Source organism: Phyllobates terribilis, unplaced genomic scaffold, assembly GCF_046119375.1.
Source record: "Phyllobates terribilis strain yellow unplaced genomic scaffold, ASM4611937v1 Scaffold_123__1_contigs__length_5148117, whole genome shotgun sequence".
Classification (NCBI taxonomy): Eukaryota; Metazoa; Chordata; class Amphibia; order Anura; family Dendrobatidae; genus Phyllobates; species Phyllobates terribilis.
This window is the reverse complement of record NW_027362883.1, coordinates 680,386-698,203: the sequence shown is the minus strand read 5'-3', so window position 1 is coordinate 698,203 and position 17,818 is coordinate 680,386. Positions and strand designations below refer to the sequence as shown.

General features: G+C 45.8%; 11 non-coding genes and 4 pseudogenes across 11 annotated transcripts; all 15 read right to left on the bottom strand.

The window, feature by feature from the left end:
* Positions 1 to 844: 844 nt before the first annotated feature.
* LOC141202365 (U2 spliceosomal RNA) lies at positions 845 to 1,035 on the bottom strand. Its single transcript, XR_012273640.1, has one exon. It is a non-coding gene; the product is annotated as a U2 spliceosomal RNA (small nuclear RNA).
* Positions 1,036 to 2,147: 1,112 nt separating this feature from the next.
* LOC141202963 (U2 spliceosomal RNA) lies at positions 2,148 to 2,338 on the bottom strand. Its single transcript, XR_012274108.1, has one exon. It is a non-coding gene; the product is annotated as a U2 spliceosomal RNA (small nuclear RNA).
* Positions 2,339 to 3,453: 1,115 nt separating this feature from the next.
* Positions 3,454 to 3,644, bottom strand: LOC141202382 (U2 spliceosomal RNA). The gene has a single exon (XR_012273657.1). It is a non-coding gene; the product is annotated as a U2 spliceosomal RNA (small nuclear RNA).
* A 1,115-nt stretch (positions 3,645 to 4,759) lies between these two features.
* LOC141202962 (U2 spliceosomal RNA) lies at positions 4,760 to 4,950 on the bottom strand. Its single transcript, XR_012274107.1, has one exon. It is a non-coding gene; the product is annotated as a U2 spliceosomal RNA (small nuclear RNA).
* A 1,115-nt stretch (positions 4,951 to 6,065) lies between these two features.
* On the bottom strand, positions 6,066 to 6,256 carry LOC141202363 (U2 spliceosomal RNA). The gene has a single exon (XR_012273638.1). It is a non-coding gene; the product is annotated as a U2 spliceosomal RNA (small nuclear RNA).
* A 1,112-nt stretch (positions 6,257 to 7,368) lies between these two features.
* LOC141202477 (U2 spliceosomal RNA) lies at positions 7,369 to 7,554 on the bottom strand. The gene has a single exon (XR_012273749.1). It is a non-coding gene; the product is annotated as a U2 spliceosomal RNA (small nuclear RNA).
* Positions 7,555 to 8,078: 524 nt separating this feature from the next.
* LOC141202670 (U2 spliceosomal RNA) lies at positions 8,079 to 8,241 on the bottom strand (annotated as a pseudogene).
* Positions 8,242 to 9,356: 1,115 nt separating this feature from the next.
* Positions 9,357 to 9,542, bottom strand: LOC141202476 (U2 spliceosomal RNA). The gene has a single exon (XR_012273748.1). It is a non-coding gene; the product is annotated as a U2 spliceosomal RNA (small nuclear RNA).
* A 524-nt stretch (positions 9,543 to 10,066) lies between these two features.
* On the bottom strand, positions 10,067 to 10,229 carry LOC141202669 (U2 spliceosomal RNA; annotated as a pseudogene).
* Positions 10,230 to 11,343: 1,114 nt separating this feature from the next.
* On the bottom strand, positions 11,344 to 11,534 carry LOC141202960 (U2 spliceosomal RNA). The gene has a single exon (XR_012274105.1). It is a non-coding gene; the product is annotated as a U2 spliceosomal RNA (small nuclear RNA).
* Positions 11,535 to 12,649: 1,115 nt separating this feature from the next.
* LOC141202959 (U2 spliceosomal RNA) lies at positions 12,650 to 12,840 on the bottom strand. The gene has a single exon (XR_012274104.1). It is a non-coding gene; the product is annotated as a U2 spliceosomal RNA (small nuclear RNA).
* Positions 12,841 to 13,955: 1,115 nt separating this feature from the next.
* Positions 13,956 to 14,146, bottom strand: LOC141202340 (U2 spliceosomal RNA). The gene has a single exon (XR_012273616.1). It is a non-coding gene; the product is annotated as a U2 spliceosomal RNA (small nuclear RNA).
* A 1,115-nt stretch (positions 14,147 to 15,261) lies between these two features.
* LOC141202339 (U2 spliceosomal RNA) lies at positions 15,262 to 15,452 on the bottom strand. The gene has a single exon (XR_012273615.1). It is a non-coding gene; the product is annotated as a U2 spliceosomal RNA (small nuclear RNA).
* A 1,115-nt stretch (positions 15,453 to 16,567) lies between these two features.
* On the bottom strand, positions 16,568 to 16,747 carry LOC141202577 (U2 spliceosomal RNA; annotated as a pseudogene).
* An 809-nt stretch (positions 16,748 to 17,556) lies between these two features.
* On the bottom strand, positions 17,557 to 17,648 carry LOC141202723 (U2 spliceosomal RNA; annotated as a pseudogene).
* Positions 17,649 to 17,818: the final 170 nt, after the last annotated feature.

Here is a 17,818-nt window from a genome sequence, read left to right as displayed (position 1 = left end):
GGAACGAGCAGCTGTCTACCCTTAGCAGGAGGGCTCCTGATTACATACCTCTCCTGCTGCTGCTGCTGCTGGCTGTCCAGCAGCAGACTGAAGGTGGCTGCTGCTGTGCACAGGTATATAAAGGCTCAGAGCCTATTATGACACGCGCAGCCAGCGTTCCATTGCCACATTCCATCTACTGCAGGCAGGATACCTGGCTGGCTGAATGTCGCTGAGAAGCTCACAGAGACCGCCATAAGCAACAGTTTAACAGAATGCCACAGACTAATCAACCAAACTTTTTGGGTTGGGTTCTCTTTTATAGTCTGCAGGCATTAAATGAAAGAAGTCAGTGTTCCAGCAGAAGGAGACAACGTTTCAGAAAAGGCATTGTAGCAAACCAAAAAAGAAATTTTAAGCGCAGCAGAGTAACCAGCGCACATACCTGTTAGCTCAGGTGAGTTTAAAAGGCTGCTGTTGATAACAAGGGCATTTGCTAAATAGATGGTGTGTGTGCAACAATATACTGAAAGGTCAATTATATTGTGCAGCTTATCTCACCACCTGTAGTTATTTAGGTGAAAGCTCCAAAATGCTTGCCTAATATGTCTGTTTATCCAAAAGGAAGTAAAAAGGGAGAGCTAGAAAGATAGCATTGCATCACATTACATGGCAATGCAATGCACAGTTGCTGAAGTTGAACCAAAATGAGCTTGTAATCTGGCTTCTGCAACTTTGAACATGAAAAATCCAATGAGGAGAAGAAAAGCAAAGCCAAAGAGTCCATCCCAAAATCCGACAAACAAGCAAAATGAACAAAAAACATTGAATTCAATTCTTTCTGATTTTAGAAACTGCATTAAAGAAGGGGTGCACCGGTCCTGGAGATACTGCAATACCAGGTCAATGCGTGGAGTGGACAGAGCAAGCTCTTTTTCCATATCCCTGTTCTAAAAATCCATTTAATATATGGTCCCCAGATAGGGGACGTATCAGATATTAAACTGATAAGAACAGATACTACACTTGATCTTAGCCAAAAGGCCGAGAAGCGATAACCAGAATTGGTTTCAAACTACGGAGTCACCCAAGGATCCTGAAATGTCCATTTGTGGAGATGAGCTCCTGGACTACCGTTAAGAAGACATGTTGTCAACCTCTAGATCCCTTACATGCCTGCACTTTTCGGCTTGCTGCTGCTGCAATCCACGTGTTTTAGATCTGCATAACTCCACCTCTTTAAACACAGCACCTTCACCCCCTGCTGTTCCCACCCGCCTCAACACCGTTGGAAGGGAGGAGAACCAATTAAGGCGGGGGGTGGGGTGGAACGAGCAGCTGTCTACCCTTAGCAGGAGGGCTCCTGATTACATACCTCTCCTGCTGCTGCTGCTGGCTGTCCAGCAGCAGACTGAAGGTGGCTGCTGCTGTGCACAGGTATATAAAGGCTCAGAGCCTATTATGACACGCGCAGCCAGCGTTCCATTGCCACATTCCATCTACTGCAGGCAGGATACCTGGCTGGCTGAATGTCGCTGAGAAGCTCACAGAGACCGCCATAAGCAACAGTTTAACAGAATGCCACAGACTAATCAACCAAACTTTTTGGTTTGGGTTCTCTTTTATAGTCTGCAGGCATTAAATGAAAGAAGTCAGTGTTCCAGCAGAAGGAGACAACGTTTCAGAAAAGGCATTGTAGCAAACCAAAAAAGAAATTTTAAGCGCAGCAGAGTAACCAGCGCACATACCTGTTAGCTCAGGTGAGTTTAAAAGGCTGCTGTTGATAACAAGGGCATTTGCTAAATAGATGGTGTGTGTGCAACAATATACTGAAAGGTCAATTATATTGTGCAGCTTATCTCACCACCTGTAGTTATTTAGGTGAAAGCTCCAAAATGCTTGCCTAATATGTCTGTTTATCCAAAAGGAAGTAAAAAGGGAGAGCTAGAAAGATAGCATTGCATCACATTACATGGCAATGCAATGCACAGTTGCTGAAGTTGAACCAAAATGAGCTTGTAATCTGGCTTCTGCAACTTTGAACATGAAAAATCCAATGAGGAGAAGAAAAGCAAAGCCAAAGAGTCCATCCCAAAATCCGACAAACAAGCAAAATGAACAAAAAACATTGAATTCAATTCTTTCTGATTTTAGAAACTGCATTAAAGAAGGGGTGCACCGGTCCTGGAGATACTGCAATACCAGGTCAATGCGTGGAGTGGACAGAGCAAGCTCTTTTTCCATCTCCCTGTTCTAAAAATCCATTTAATATATGGTCCCCAGATAGGGGACGTATCAGATATTAAACTGATAAGAACAGATACTACACTTGATCTTAGCCAAAAGGCCGAGAAGCGATAACCAGAATTGGTTTCAAACTACGGAGCCACCCAAGGATCCTGAAAAGTCCATTTGTGGAGATGAGCTCCTGGACTCCCGTTAAGAAGACATGTTGTCAACCTCTAGATCCCTTACATGCCTGCACTTTTCGGCTTGCTGCTGCTGCAATCCACGCGTTTTAGATCTGCATAACTCCACCTCTTTAAACACAGCACCTTCACCCCCTGCTGTTCCCACCCGCCTCAACACCGTTGGAAGGGAGGAGAACCAATTAAGGCGGGGGGTGGGGTGGAACGAGCAGCTGTCTACCCTTAGCAGGAGGGCTCCTGATTACATACCTCTCCTGCTGCTGCTGCTGCTGGCTGTCCAGCAGCAGACTGAAGGTGGCTGCTGCTGTGCACAGGTATATAAAGGCTCAGAGCCTATTATGACACGCGCAGCCAGCGTTCCATTGCCACATTCCATCTACTGCAGGCAGGATACCTGGCTGGCTGAATGTCGCTGAGAAGCTCACAGAGACCGCCATAAGCAACAGTTTAACAGAATGCCACAGACTAATCAACCAAACTTTTTGGGTTGGGTTCTCTTTTATAGTCTGCAGGCTTTAAATGAAAGAAGTCAGTGTTCCAGCAGAAGGAGACAACGTTTCAGAAAAGGCATTGTAGCAAACCAAAAAAGAAATTTTAAGCGCAGCAGAGTAACCAGCGCACATACCTGTTAGCTCAGGTGAGTTTAAAAGGCTGCTGTTGATAACAAGGGCATTTGCTAAATAGATGGTGTGTGTGCAACAATATACTGAAAGGTCAATTATATTGTGCAGCTTATCTCACCACCTGTAGTTATTTAGGTGAAAGCTCCAAAATACTTGCCTAATATGTCTGTTTATCCAAAAGGAAGTAAAAAGGGAGAGCTAGAAAGATAGCATTGCATCACATTACATGGCAATGCAATGCACAGTTGCTGAAGTTGAACCAAAATGAGCTTGTAATCTGGCTTCTGCAACTTTGAACATGAAAAATCCAATGAGGAGAAGAAAAGCAAAGCCAAAGAGTCCATCCCAAAATCCGACAAACAAGCAAAATGAACAAAAAACATTGAATTCAATTCTTTCTGATTTTAGAAACTGCATTAAAGAAGGGGTGCACCGGTCCTGGAGATACTGCAATACCAGGTCAATGCGTGGAGTGGACAGAGCAAGCTCTTTTTCCATCTCCCTGTTCTAAAAATCCATTTAATATATGGTCCCCAGATAGGGGACGTATCAGATATTAAACTGATAAGAACAGATACTACACTTGCTCTTAGCCAAAAGGCCGAGAAGCGATAACCAGAATTGGTTTCAAACTACGGAGCCACCCAAGGATCCTGAAAAGTCCATTTGTGGAGATGAGCTCCTGGACTCCCGTTAAGAAGACATGTTGTCAACCTCTAGATCCCTTACATGCCTGCACTTTTCGGCTTGCTGCTGCTGCAATCCACGCGTTTTAGATCTGCATAACTCCACCTCTTTAAACACAGCACCTTCACCCCCTGCTGTTCCCACCCGCCTCAACACCGTTGGAAGGGAGGAGAACCAATTAAGGCGGGGGGTGGGGTGGAACGAGCAGCTGTCTACCCTTAGCAGGAGGGCTCCTGATTACATACCTCTCCTGCTGCTGCTGCTGCTGGCTGTCCAGCAGCAGACTGAAGGTGGCTGCTGCTGTGCACAGGTATATAAAGGCTCAGAGCCTATTATGACACGCGCAGCCAGCGTTCCATTGCCACATTCCATCTACTGCAGGCAGGATACCTGGCTGGCTGAATGTCGCTGAGAAGCTCACAGAGACCGCCATAAGCAACAGTTTAACAGAATGCCACAGACTAATCAACCAAACTTTTTGGGTTGGGTTCTCTTTTATAGTCTGCAGGCATTAAATGAAAGAAGTCAGTGTTCCAGCAGAAGGAGACAACGTTTCAGAAAAGGCATTGTAGCAAACCAAAAAAGAAATTTTAAGCGCAGCAGAGTAACCAGCGCACATACCTGTTAGCTCAGGTGAGTTTAAAAGGCTGCTGTTGATAACAAGGGCATTTGCTAAATAGATGGTGTGTGTGCAACAATATACTGAAAGGTCAATTATATTGTGCAGCTTATCTCACCACCTGTAGTTATTTAGGTGAAAGCTCCAAAATGCTTGCCTAATATGTCTGTTTATCCAAAAGGAAGTAAAAAGGGAGAGCTAGAAAGATAGCATTGCATCACATTACATGGCAATGCAATGCACAGTTGCTGAAGTTGAACCAAAATGAGCTTGTAATCTGGCTTCTGCAACTTTGAACATGAAAAATCCAATGAGGAGAAGAAAAGCAAAGCCAAAGAGTCCATCCCAAAATCCGACAAACAAGCAAAATGAACAAAAAACATTGAATTCAATTCTTTCTGATTTTAGAAACTGCATTAAAGAAGGGGTGCACCGGTCCTGGAGATACTGCAATACCAGGTCAATGCGTGGAGTGGACAGAGCAAGCTCTTTTTCCATCTCCCTGTTCTAAAAATCCATTTAATATATGGTCCCCAGATAGGGGACGTATCAGATATTAAACTGATAAGAACAGATACTACACTTGATCTTAGCCAAAAGGCCGAGAAGCGATAACCAGAATTGGTTTCAAACTACGGAGCCACCCAAGGATCCTGAAAAGTCCATTTGTGGAGATGAGCTCCTGGACTCCCGTTAAGAAGACATGTTGTCAACCTCTAGATCCCTTACATGCCTGCACTTTTCGGCTTGCTGCTGCTGCAATCCACGCGTTTTAGATCTGCATAACTCCACCTCTTTAAACACAGCACCTTCACCCCCTGCTGTTCCCACCCGCCTCAACACCGTTGGAAGGGAGGAGAACCAATTAAGGCGGGGGGTGGGGTGGAACGAGCAGCTGTCTACCCTTAGCAGGAGGGCTCCTGATTACATACCTCTCCTGCTGCTGCTGCTGCTGGCTGTCCAGCAGCAGACTGAAGGTGGCTGCTGCTGTGCACAGGTATATAAAGGCTCAGAGCCTATTATGACACGCGCAGCCAGCGTTCCATTGCCACATTCCATCTACTGCAGGCAGGATACCTGGCTGGCTGAATGTCGCTGAGAAGCTCACAGAGACCGCCATAAGCAACAGTTTAACAGAATGCCACAGACTAATCAACCAAACTTTTTGGGTTGGGTTCTCTTTTATAGTCTGCAGGCATTAAATGAAAGAAGTCAGTGTTCCAGCAGAAGGAGACAACGTTTCAGAAAAGGCATTGTAGCAAACCAAAAAAGAAATTTTAAGCGCAGCAGAGTAACCAGCGCACATACCTGTTAGCTCAGGTGAGTTTAAAAGGCTGCTGTTGATAACAAGGGCATTTGCTAAATAGATGGTGTGTGTGCAACAATATACTGAAAGGTCAATTATATTGTGCAGCTTATCTCACCACCTGTAGTTATTTAGGTGAAAGCTCCAAAATGCTTGCCTAATATGTCTGTTTATCCAAAAGGAAGTAAAAAGGGAGAGCTAGAAAGATAGCATTGCATCACATTACATGGCAATGCAATGCACAGTTGCTGAAGTTGAACCAAAATGAGCTTGTAATCTGGCTTCTGCAACTTTGAACATGAAAAATCCAATGAGGAGAAGAAAAGCAAAGCCAAAGAGTCCATCCCAAAATCCGACAAACAAGCAAAATGAACAAAAAACATTGAATTCAATTCTTTCTGATTTTAGAAACTGCATTAAAGAAGGGGTGCACCGGTCCTGGAGATACTGCAATACCAGGTCAATGCGTGGAGTGGACAGAGCAAGCTCTTTTTCCATATCCCTGTTCTAAAAATCCATTTAATATATGGTCCCCAGATAGGGGACGTATCAGATATTAAACTGATAAGAACAGATACTACACTTGATCTTAGCCAAAAGGCCGAGAAGCGATAACCAGAATTGGTTTCAAACTACGGAGTCACCCAAGGATCCTGAAATGTCCATTTGTGGAGATGAGCTCCTGGACTACCGTTAAGAAGACATGTTGTCAACCTCTAGATCCCTTACATGCCTGCACTTTTCGGCTTGCTGCTGCTGCAATCCACGCGTTTTAGATCTGCATAACTCCACCTCTTTAAACACAGCACCTTCACCCCCTGCTGTTCCCACCCGCCTCAACACCGTTGGAAGGGAGGAGAACCAATTAAGGCGGGGGGTGGGGTGGAACGAGCAGCTGTCTACCCTTAGCAGGAGGGCTCCTGATTACATACCTCTCCTGCTGCTGCTGCTGGCTGTCCAGCAGCAGACTGAAGGTGGCTGCTGCTGTGCACAGGTATATAAAGGCTCAGAGCCTATTATGACACGCGCAGCCAGCGTTCCATTGCCACATTCCATCTACTGCAGGCAGGATACCTGGCTGGCTGAATGTCGCTGAGAAGCTCACAGAGACCGCCATAAGCAACAGTTTAACAGAATGCCACAGACTAATCAACCAAACATTTTGGGTTGGGTTCTCTTTTATAGTCTGCAGGCATTAAATGAAAGAAGTCAGTGTTCCAGCAGAAGGAGACAACGTTTCAGAAAAGGCATTGTAGCAAACCAAAAAAGAAATTTTAAGCGCAGCAGAGTAACCAGCGCACATACCTGTTAGCTCAGATGAGTTTAAAAGGCTGCTGTTGATAACAAGGGCATTTGCTAAATAGATGGTGTGTGTGCAACAATATACTGAAAGGTCAATTATATTGTGCAGCTTATCTCACCACCTGTAGTTATTTAGGTGAAAGCTCCAAAATGCTTGCCTAATATGTCTGTTTATCCAAAAGGAAGTAAAAAGGGAGAGCTAGAAAGATAGCATTGCATCACATTACATGGCAATGCAATGCACAGTTGCTGAAGTTGAACCAAAATGAGCTTGTAATCTGGCTTCTGCAACTTTGAACATGAAAAATCCAATGAGGAGAAGAAAAGCAAAGCCAAAGAGTCCATCCCAAAATCCGACAAACAAGCAAAATGAACAAAAAACATTAAATTCAATTCTTTCTGATTTTAGAAACTGCATTAAAGAAGGGGTGCACCGGTCCTGGAGATACTGCAATACCAGGTCAATGCGTGGAGTGGACAGAGCAAGCTCTTTTTCCATCTCCCTGTTCTAAAAATCCATTTAATATATGGTCCCCAGATAGGGGACGTATCAGATATTAAACTGATAAGAACAGATTTTTTTTTTGATTGAAGCTGCATCCAAGGCACTGAAAAATGTGACCGAAGTCACACCAAAACAGCGCACGAGGCGAGGATTCATGTGGACCCTTCCCGGAGGAGAGGGTCCCCAATAAACCATCCCCATCCCTCCGAGCCAGAAGGCCACAGCGAGGGTCAGGGATCTCCGATGCTCTCCCTAGCCGAAGCCGGAGAAGAGCCGTTTTCGTGCTCCCAGCTTCCATCTAGGCTGCCACCCTAGTGGAGCTGGAGCCTGTGTTGGTTTCTCAGCCCAAAGCTGACCGGACCTCCGACCGGGTTTATAAAAATTCCCCTTCCTAGCCCGGAGGCCAGGAATAGGGGGGGTTGCTCAGAAAGTATGATTGGCAAAGGTGCGGCGTGCTACGAAGCCAAGTCTTTCTGGGGTTCCCAGTCCCAGTAAGCTTGGACTCCCACCAGGGCGCCTACTCCTGGGGCACATTGCTCCAAAGCCCTCACACTTACCCAGCCTAGTGACTTCGATCCTGGAGGGCCATGTTTTCCATCAGATAACTCTATGAGCCACCTGGCGTACTAACAAGTGCACCAAACCAGTGTGTAATATGCATCAATTTACTAGGGCAGCCCAAGGACAAAACTGCCTTTTCAAAAGATACTACACTTGATCTTAGCCAAAAGGCCGAGAAGCGATAAGAACAGATACTACACTTGATCTTAGCCAAAAGGCCGAGAAGCGATAACCAGAATTGGTTTCAAACTACGGAGCCACCCAAGGATCCTGAAAAGTCCATTTGTGGAGATGAGCTCCTGGACTCCCGTTAAGAAGACATGTTGTCAACCTCTAGATCCCTTACATGCCTGCACTTTTCGGCTTGCTGCTGCTGCAATCCACGCGTTTTAGATCTGCATAACTCCACCTCTTTAAACACAGCACCTTCACCCCCTGCTGTTCCCACCCGCCTCAACACCGTTGGAAGGGAGGAGAACCAATTAAGGCGGGGGGTGGGGTGGAACGAGCAGCTGTCTACCCTTAGCAGGAGGGCTCCTGATTACATACCTCTCCTGCTGCTGCTGCTGCTGGCTGTCCAGCAGCAGACTGAAGGTGGCTGCTGCTGTGCACAGGTATATAAAGGCTCAGAGCCTATTATGACACGCGCAGCCAGCGTTCCATTGCCACATTCCATCTACTGCAGGCAGGATACCTGGCTGGCTGAATGTCGCTGAGAAGCTCACAGAGACCGCCATAAGCAACAGTTTAACAGAATGCCACAGACTAATCAACCAAACTTTTTGGGTTGGGTTCTCTTTTATAGTCTGCAGGCATTAAATGAAAGAAGTCAGTGTTCCAGCAGAAGGAGACAACGTTTCAGAAAAGGCATTGTAGCAAACCAAAAAAGAAATTTTAAGCGCAGCAGAGTAACCAGCGCACATACCTGTTAGCTCAGGTGAGTTTAAAAGGCTGCTGTTGATAACAAGGGCATTTGCTAAATAGATGGTGTGTGTGCAACAATATACTGAAAGGTCAATTATATTGTGCAGCTTATCTCACCACCTGTAGTTATTTAGGTGAAAGCTCCAAAATGCTTGCCTAATATGTCTGTTTATCCAAAAGGAAGTAAAAAGGGAGAGCTAGAAAGATAGCATTGCATCACATTACATGGCAATGCAATGCACAGTTGCTGAAGTTGAACCAAAATGAGCTTGTAATCTGGCTTCTGCAACTTTGAACATGAAAAATCCAATGAGGAGAAGAAAAGCAAAGCCAAAGAGTCCATCCCAAAATCCGACAAACAAGCAAAATGAACAAAAAACATTGAATTCAATTCTTTCTGATTTTAGAAACTGCATTAAAGAAGGGGTGCACCGGTCCTGGAGATACTGCAATACCAGGTCAATGCGTGGAGTGGACAGAGCAAGCTCTTTTTCCATCTCCCTGTTCTAAAAATCCATTTAATATATGGTCCCCAGATAGGGGACGTATCAGATATTAAACTGATAAGAACAGATTTTTTTTTTGATTGAAGCTGCATCCAAGGCACTGAAAAATGTGACCGAAGTCACACCAAAACAGCGCACGAGGCGAGGATTCATGTGGACCCTTCCCGGAGGAGAGGGTCCCCAATAAACCATCCCCATCCCTCCGAGCCAGAAGGCCACAGCGAGGGTCAGGGATCTCCGATGCTCTCCCTAGCCGAAGCCGGAGAAGAGCCGTTTTCGTGCTCCCAGCTTCCATCTAGGCTGCCACCCTAGTGGAGCTGGAGCCTGTGTTGGTTTCTCAGCCCAAAGCTGACCGGACCTCCGACCGGGTTTATAAAAATTCCCCTTCCTAGCCCGGAGGCCAGGAATAGGGGGGGTTGCTCAGAAAGTATGATTGGCAAAGGTGCGGCGTGCTACGAAGCCAAGTCTTTCTGGGGTTCCCAGTCCCAGTAAGCTTGGACTCCCACCAGGGCGCCTACTCCTGGGGCACATTGCTCCAAAGCCCTCACACTTACCCAGCCTAGTGACTTCGATCCTGGAGGGCCATGTTTTCCATCAGATAACTCTATGAGCCACCTGGCGTACTAACAAGTGCACCAAACCAGTGTGTAATATGCATCAATTTACTAGGGCAGCCCAAGGACAAAACTGCCTTTTCAAAAGATACTACACTTGATCTTAGCCAAAAGGCCGAGAAGCGATAAGAACAGATACTACACTTGATCTTAGCCAAAAGGCCGAGAAGCGATAACCAGAATTGGTTTCAAACTACGGAGCCACCCAAGGATCCTGAAAAGTCCATTTGTGGAGATGAGCTCCTGGACTCCCGTTAAGAAGACATGTTGTCAACCTCTAGATCCCTTACATGCCTGCACTTTTCGGCTTGCTGCTGCTGCAATCCACGCGTTTTAGATCTGCATAACTCCACCTCTTTAAACACAGCACCTTCACCCCCTGCTGTTCCCACCCGCCTCAACACCGTTGGAAGGGAGGAGAACCAATTAAGGCGGGGGGTGGGGTGGAACGAGCAGCTGTCTACCCTTAGCAGGAGGGCTCCTGATTACATACCTCTCCTGCTGCTGCTGCTGCTGGCTGTCCAGCAGCAGACTGAAGGTGGCTGCTGCTGTGCACAGGTATATAAAGGCTCAGAGCCTATTATGACACGCGCAGCCAGCGTTCCATTGCCACATTCCATCTACTGCAGGCAGGATACCTGGCTGGCTGAATGTCGCTGAGAAGCTCACAGAGACCGCCATAAGCAACAGTTTAACAGAATGCCACAGACTAATCAACCAAACTTTTTGGGTTGGGTTCTCTTTTATAGTCTGCAGGCATTAAATGAAAGAAGTCAGTGTTCCAGCAGAAGGAGACAACGTTTCAGAAAAGGCATTGTAGCAAACCAAAAAAGAAATTTTAAGCGCAGCAGAGTAACCAGCGCACATACCTGTTAGCTCAGGTGAGTTTAAAAGGCTGCTGTTGATAACAAGGGCATTTGCTAAATAGATGGTGTGTGTGCAACAATATACTGAAAGGTCAATTATATTGTGCAGCTTATCTCACCACCTGTAGTTATTTAGGTGAAAGCTCCAAAATGCTTGCCTAATATGTCTGTTTATCCAAAAGGAAGTAAAAAGGGAGAGCTAGAAAGATAGCATTGCATCACATTACATGGCAATGCAATGCACAGTTGCTGAAGTTGAACCAAAATGAGCTTGTAATCTGGCTTCTGCAACTTTGAACATGAAAAATCCAATGAGGAGAAGAAAAGCAAAGCCAAAGAGTCCATCCCAAAATCCGACAAACAAGCAAAATGAACAAAAACATTGAATTCAATTCTTTCTGATTTTAGAAACTGCATTAAAGAAGGGGTGCACCGGTCCTGGAGATACTGCAATACCAGGTCAATGCGTGGAGTGGACAGAGCAAGCTCTTTTTCCATCTCCCTGTTCTAAAAATCCATTTAATATATGGTCCCCAGATAGGGGACGTATCAGATATTAAACTGATAAGAACAGATACTACACTTGATCTTAGCCAAAAGGCCGAGAAGCGATAACCAGAATTGGTTTCAAACTACGGAGCCACCCAAGGATCCTGAAAAGTCCATTTGTGGAGATGAGCTCCTGGACTCCCGTTAAGAAGACATGTTGTCAACCTCTAGATCCCTTACATGCCTGCACTTTTCGGCTTGCTGCTGCTGCAATCCACGCGTTTTAGATCTGCATAACTCCACCTCTTTAAACACAGCACCTTCACCCCCTGCTGTTCCCACCCGCCTCAACACCGTTGGAAGGGAGGAGAACCAATTAAGGCGGGGGGTGGGGTGGAACGAGCAGCTGTCTACCCTTAGCAGGAGGGCTCCTGATTACATACCTCTCCTGCTGCTGCTGCTGCTGGCTGTCCAGCAGCAGACTGAAGGTGGCTGCTGCTGTGCACAGGTATATAAAGGCTCAGAGCCTATTATGACACGCGCAGCCAGCGTTCCATTGCCACATTCCATCTACTGCAGGCAGGATACCTGGCTGGCTGAATGTCGCTGAGAAGCTCACAGAGACCGCCATAAGCAACAGTTTAACAGAATGCCACAGACTAATCAACCAAACTTTTTGGGTTGGGTTCTCTTTTATAGTCTGCAGGCATTAAATGAAAGAAGTCAGTGTTCCAGCAGAAGGAGACAACGTTTCAGAAAAGGCATTGTAGCAAACCAAAAAAGAAATTTTAAGCGCAGCAGAGTAACCAGCGCACATACCTGTTAGCTCAGGTGAGTTTAAAAGGCTGCTGTTGATAACAAGGGCATTTGCTAAATAGATGGTGTGTGTGCAACAATATACTGAAAGGTCAATTATATTGTGCAGCTTATCTCACCACCTGTAGTTATTTAGGTGAAAGCTCCAAAATGCTTGCCTAATATGTCTGTTTATCCAAAAGGAAGTAAAAAGGGAGAGCTAGAAAGATAGCATTGCATCACATTACATGGCAATGCAATGCACAGTTGCTGAAGTTGAACCAAAATGAGCTTGTAATCTGGCTTCTGCAACTTTGAACATGAAAAATCCAATGAGGAGAAGAAAAGCAAAGCCAAAGAGTCCATCCCAAAATCCGACAAACAAGCAAAATGAACAAAAAACATTGAATTCAATTCTTTCTGATTTTAGAAACTGCATTAAAGAAGGGGTGCACCGGTCCTGGAGATACTGCAATACCAGGTCAATGCGTGGAGTGGACAGAGCAAGCTCTTTTTCCATCTCCCTGTTCTAAAAATCCATTTAATATATGGTCCCCAGATAGGGGACGTATCAGATATTAAACTGATAAGAACAGATACTACACTTGATCTTAGCCAAAAGGCCGAGAAGCGATAACCAGAATTGGTTTCAAACTACGGAGCCACCCAAGGATCCTGAAAAGTCCATTTGTGGAGATGAGCTCCTGGACTCCCGTTAAGAAGACATGTTGTCAACCTCTAGATCCCTTACATGCCTGCACTTTTCGGCTTGCTGCTGCTGCAATCCACGCGTTTTAGATCTGCATAACTCCACCTCTTTAAACACAGCACCTTCACCCCCTGCTGTTCCCACCCGCCTCAACACCGTTGGAAGGGAGGAGAACCAATTAAGGCGGGGGGTGGGGTGGAACGAGCAGCTGTCTACCCTTAGCAGGAGGGCTCCTGATTACATACCTCTCCTGCTGCTGCTGCTGCTGGCTGTCCAGCAGCAGACTGAAGGTGGCTGCTGCTGTGCACAGGTATATAAAGGCTCAGAGCCTATTATGACACGCGCAGCCAGCGTTCCATTGCCACATTCCATCTACTGCAGGCAGGATACCTGGCTGGCTGAATGTCGCTGAGAAGCTCACAGAGACCGCCATAAGCAACAGTTTAACAGAATGCCACAGACTAATCAACCAAACTTTTTGGGTTGGGTTCTCTTTTATAGTCTGCAGGCATTAAATGAAAGAAGTCAGTGTTCCAGCAGAAGGAGACAACGTTTCAGAAAAGGCATTGTAGCAAACCAAAAAAGAAATTTTAAGCGCAGCAGAGTAACCAGCGCACATACCTGTTAGCTCAGGTGAGTTTAAAAGGCTGCTGTTGATAACAAGGGCATTTGCTAAATAGATGGTGTGTGTGCAACAATATACTGAAAGGTCAATTATATTGTGCAGCTTATCTCACCACCTGTAGTTATTTAGGTGAAAGCTCCAAAATGCTTGCCTAATATGTCTGTTTATCCAAAAGGAAGTAAAAAGGGAGAGCTACAAAGATAGCATTGCATCACATTACATGGCAATGCAATGCACAGTTGCTGAAGTTGAACCAAAATGAGCTTGTAATCTGGCTTCTGCAACTTTGAACATGAAAAATCCAATGAGGAGAAGAAAAGCAAAGCCAAAGAGTCCATCCCAAAATCCGACAAACAAGCAAAATGAACAAAAAACATTGAATTCAATTCTTTCTGATTTTAGAAACTGCATTAAAGAAGGGGTGCACCGGTCCTGGAGATACTGCAATACCAGGTCAATGCGTGGAGTGGACAGAGCAAGCTCTTTTTCCATCTCCCTGTTCTAAAAATCCATTTAATATATTTTCCCCAGATAGGGGACGTATCAGATATTAAACTGATAAGAACAGATACTACACTTGATCTTAGCCAAAAGGCCGAGAAGCGAAAACCAGAATTGGTTTCAAACTACGGAGCCACCCAAGGATCCTGAAAAGTCCATTTGTGGAGATGAGCTCCTGGACTCCCGTTAAGAAGACATGTTGTCAACCTCTAGATCCCTTACATGCCTGCACTTTTCGGCTTGCTGCTGCTGCAATCCACGCGTTTTAGATCTGCATAACTCCACCTCTTTAATCACAGCACCTTCACCCCCTGCTGTTCCCACCCGCCTCAACACCGTTGGAAGGGAGGAGAACCAATTAAGGCGGGGGGTGGGGTGGAACGAGCAGCTGTCTACCCTTAGCAGGAGGGCTCCTGATTACATACCTCTCCTGCTGCTGCTGCTGCTGGCTGTCCAGCAGCAGACTGAAGGTGGCTGCTGCTGTGCACAGGTATATAAAGGCTCAGAGCCTATTATGACACGCGCAGCCAGCGTTCCATTGCCACATTCCATCTACTGCAGGCAGGATACCTGGCTGGCTGAATGTCGCTGAGAAGCTCACAGAGACCGCCATAAGCAACAGTTTAACAGAATGCCACAGACTAATCAACCAAACTTTTTGGGTTGGGTTCTCTTTTATAGTCTGCAGGCATTAAATGAAAGAAGTCAGTGTTCCAGCAGAAGGAGACAACGTTTCAGAAAAGGCATTGTAGCAAACCAAAAAAGAAATTTTAAGCGCAGCAGAGTAACCAGCGCACATACCTGTTAGCTCAGGTGAGTTTAAAAGGCTGCTGTTGATAACAAGGGCATTTGCTAAATAGATGGTGTGTGTGCAACAATATACTGAAAGGTCAATTATATTGTGCAGCTTATCTCACCACCTGTAGTTATTTAGGTGAAAGCTCCAAAATACTTGCCTAATATGTCTGTTTATCCAAAAGGAAGTAAAAAGGGAGAGCTAGAAAGATAGCATTGCATCACATTACATGGCAATGCAATGCACAGTTGCTGAAGTTGAACCAAAATGAGCTTGTAATCTGGCTTCTGCAACTTTGAACATGAAAAATCCAATGAGGAGAAGAAAAGCAAAGCCAAAGAGTCCATCCCAAAATCCGACAAACAAGCAAAATGAACAAAAAACATTGAATTCAATTCTTTCTGATTTTAGAAACTGCATTAAAGAAGGGGTGCACCGGTCCTGGAGATACTGCAATACCAGGTCAATGCGTGGAGTGGACAGAGCAAGCTCTTTTTCCATCTCCCTGTTCTAAAAATCCATTTAATATATTTTCCCCAGATAGGGGACGTATCAGATATTAAACTGATAAGAACAGATACTACACTTGATCTTAGCCAAAAGGCCGAGAAGCGAAAACCAGAATTGGTTTCAAACTACGGAGCCACCCAAGGATCCTGAAAAGTCCATTTGTGGAGATGAGCTCCTGGACTCCCGTTAAGAAGACATGTTGTCAACCTCTAGATCCCTTACATGCCTGCACTTTTCGGCTTGCTGCTGCTGCAATCCACGCGTTTTAGATCTGCATAACTCCACCTCTTTAAACACAGCACCTTCACCCCCTGCTGTTCCCACCCGCCTCAACACCGTTGGAAGGGAGGAGAACCAATTAAGGCGGGGGGTGGGGTGGAACGAGCAGCTGTCTACCCTTAGCAGGAGGGCTCCTGATGACATACCTCTCCTGCTGCTGCTGCTGCTGGCTGTCCAGCAGCAGACTGAAGGTGGCTGCTGCTGTGCACAGGTATATAAAGGCTCAGAGCCTATTATGACACGCGCAGCCAGCATTCCATTGCCACATTCCATCTACTGCAGGCAGGATACCTGGCTGGCTGAATGTCGCTGAGAAGCTCACAGAGACCGCCATAAGCAACAGTTTAACAGAATGCCACAGACTAATCAACCAAACTTTTTGGGTTGGGTTCTCTTTTATAGTCTGCAGGCATTAAATGAAAGAAGTCAGTGTTCCAGCAGAAGGAGACAACGTTTCAGAAAAGGCATTGTAGCAAACCAAAAAAGAAATTTTAAGCGCAGCAGAGTAACCAGCGCACATACCTGTTAGCTCAGGTGAGTTTAAAAGGCTGCTGTTGATAACAAGGGCATTTGCTAAATAGATGGTGTGTGTGCAACAATATACTGAAAGGTCAATTATATTGTGCAGCTTATCTCACCACCTGTAGTTATTTAGGTGAAAGCTCCAAAATGCTTGCCTAATATGTCTGTTTATCCAAAAGGAAGTAAAAAGGGAGAGCTAGAAAGATAGCATTGCATCACATTACATGGCAATGCAATGCACAGTTGCTGAAGTTGAACCAAAATGAGCTTGTAATCTGGCTTCTGCAACTTTGAACATGAAAAATCCAATGAGGAGAAGAAAAGCAAAGCCAAAGAGTCCATCCCAAAATCCGACAAACAAGCAAAATGAACAAAAAACATTGAATTCAATTCTTTCTGATTTTAGAAACTGCATTAAAGAAGGGGTGCACCGGTCCTGGAGATACTGCAATACCAGGTCAATGCGTGGAGTGGACAGAGCAAGCTCTTTTTCCATCTCCCTGTTCTAAAAATCCATTTAATATATGGTCCCCAGATAGGGGACGTATCAGATATTAAACTGATAAGAACAGATTTTTTTTTTTTTTTTTTAAATTCTTTTGGCGAAAGCCCGAATTCGTGTACAAAACCCGAGTGCGCTTAAAAAAGTGACAAGTGCCACAAAAAAAGTGCACTAGGATGCTGGTCTTCATGAAACCCTCTCCAAAAGGAGAAGGGTCCCCCAAACCATTCCCCGTCCCTCCGAGCCAAAAGGCCACAGCGAGGAACAGGGACAAAAAGCCACCTCCAGCCGAAGCCAGAGGCGACCCAATCTTACCACCAGCACCTGCCCGAGTTCTCACCCGAGCAAGGCACTGGGAGCCAAAGACTGTGCTCCCCTCCCGAAAGAGGGGAGCCAACAACGCTCTCCTCCCGAAAGAGGAGAGCCAGGGGGGTTCAGGGGGGAGCGGAACCTGATGGCCACACACTCCCCCCCTAGACCTGCCAAGAGAGGAACTCGTAAGGGAACCGCATCCCGACAAAATCCTAGTAGGACGTGACACACGTGAATAAGTGGACACACAGTGACAAAGAAATTAAATAAATAGTGAAGGTTTCACAGTATAATACTGCCCGGACCTTCGACCGGGAATTGAAAAATTCCCCATCCTAAGGCCAGAAGGCCCGGAATAAGGGTGTGTGCGAAGAAAGAAAATTTGAAGTGCTTGTGCAAATGTGCCATAAACTCAAGTGGGGTTCCCAATCCCAGTGAGTTAAGGCACCCCAGGGTCACCACTCCTGGGGCACTTCACACTTCGGGCTTTCGATCTTCCCCGGCCCAATGGCGTCGATCCTGGGGGGCCATGCTTTCCACCAGATGACTATATTAGCCACCTGGCGTACTAACAAGCGCCTAAACCCCAGTGTGCATAATGTATCAATCTACTAGGGCGGCCAACATCCAAAACCGCCTTTTCGAAAGATACTACACTTGATCTTAGCCAAAAGGCCGAGAAGCGATAACCAGAATTGGTTTCAAACTACGGAGCCACCCAAGGATCCTGAAAAGTCCATTTGTGGAGATGAGCTCCTGGACTCCCGTTAAGAAGACATGTTGTCAACCTCTAGATCCCTTACATGCCTGCACTTTTCGGCTTGCTGCTGCTGCAATCCACGCGTTTTAGATCTGCA